Here is a 1,483-nt window from a genome sequence, read left to right on the forward strand (position 1 = left end):
GGGCCGAAAGGCGAGATTCCGGGCGGGCCGGCCGGCGGCTGCGAAAGCGGCGAAGCAGCAGACCCGCCCCGTGGCGACGCGAAAGCACAAAAGCCCCGCAGCGAGTTGTGGGAAGAAAGCGGAGAAAGGGTCTGCGGGCCCTCCCTCTCCGACCCCGGGCCGTGACCCCTGGGGAGCGATGGGTCGGGTCCCCGGGCTCCGGCTGGAGGCCGCCAGCTGCCCGCGTGCACCGCGCCCGAGCGTCCCGGGGAGCTGGCGAGCGAGTCGGCGCGGAGCGGAGCGGAGCGCGCCCGTGCGCTCCAGTGGGTCCGCGGGCCAGCGAGACCGTGCGCCTTCGGAGCGCAGGCGTCTCCGAGCGTGTGGCTGCCTGCGCGAGAGGGAGCGTCCGCGGGTCTGCGAGCGCGCCGCGCGAAGAAGGCATCCCGAACGCATCAGGTGCCGAGCCGGGCGTGCACCGAGCGCAGTCAGGAGCGCACGGCGAGCTCCGGGAGGACCCGGCGTCCTGGAGACCCTACGGAGCTCCGGCGAGGCTTCCCCTCCAAAAATGGGCCATTGGAGTCCAGTGGAGGAAAAAAATAAAGAACTCACAACGCTTTTGCAAAAAGAAACAAAACCCAAGCGCGTCCCAGTCCTGGTCTCTCCCGCACCCAGATCCAATCCTCGGGTCCTTGGATCCCAGCCTCCCTGTCGGCCGGCGGCGAATCAACACACAAATAAACCACAAGCCGATCCCGCGCCCGAGCACCGGTCCGCATACGTATGAGCCCCCTCCGGCTCTCGGCTCCGCCGCCCGCCCCTGGCAATACAAGGCCGCCCAATCCTGGGCCCTCCGTCCCGTCCTCAGACCGCCCCCCAGCCCACCCCGCAGCCTGCGAGCCCCCCACCTCTCACCCTGACCATGCCCGGGAGGGGAGCGGCTGGGGGTGCAGCTGCGCCCAAGCTGACAGCCAGGACTCCCCGCTTCCAGCCGACCCCCAGCCGGCGGCGGCGGCGACGGCTGCAGCCGCATGAGAGGGGCGAGCCGAATGCAAAGAGGCACGATTACAGCCACCCACCATCCACCTCAGGCAGTCTGGGCTCTCACAGTGGGTCACCATGAGTCAGAATCCACTTAGGTTGGGGGTGGCAGTCATCTTTATGGGAGGGGATCACCAGGTCTTTCCTCCTGTGGTTCTAACAGCAGACCTCTCAGGCAAGCAGCAGAGAGCATGAGCCACTGGGGCACCAGGTCTCCTTCTTCCACCCCTAGGTGGAATGAATGTATGCAACCCAAAAGCGGGGGGAGGGAGGAGCGTGCACCGGTGTGAGTGGACGCATGAGAACACACTTAGGTGAGGTACTGCACGGATTCTGACACCCAAGCACCCAGGGCCAAGAGGATCTTAAAAAAAAAAAAAAAGCCAAGGAGATAGGTGGTGAAGGCGGAAGCAAAATCATAAGAAACACAGACCCCCGCAGCCGGGGAATAGGAGCCCTGGTGAGG

At 65.8% G+C, this 1,483-nt stretch overlaps 1 protein-coding gene across 1 annotated transcript in view; it reads right to left on the bottom strand.

Moving 5' to 3' along the window:
- Nucleotides 1-662, bottom strand: part of ZBTB16 (zinc finger and BTB domain containing 16) — a 235,015-nt gene extending 234,353 nt beyond the window's left edge. The window contains exon 1 of the mRNA XM_045283603.1: nucleotides 589-662. The gene's annotated coding sequence lies outside the window, so the exon portion shown is untranslated. The remainder of the gene's footprint in view (nucleotides 1-588) is intronic.
- Nucleotides 663-1,483: the final 821 nt, after the last annotated feature.

This window comes from Echinops telfairi, unplaced genomic scaffold (genome assembly GCF_000313985.2).
Source record: "Echinops telfairi isolate 266 unplaced genomic scaffold, ASM31398v2 ScPeMD7_7463;HRSCAF=8501, whole genome shotgun sequence".
Lineage (NCBI taxonomy): Eukaryota > Metazoa > Chordata > Mammalia > Afrosoricida > Tenrecidae > Echinops > Echinops telfairi.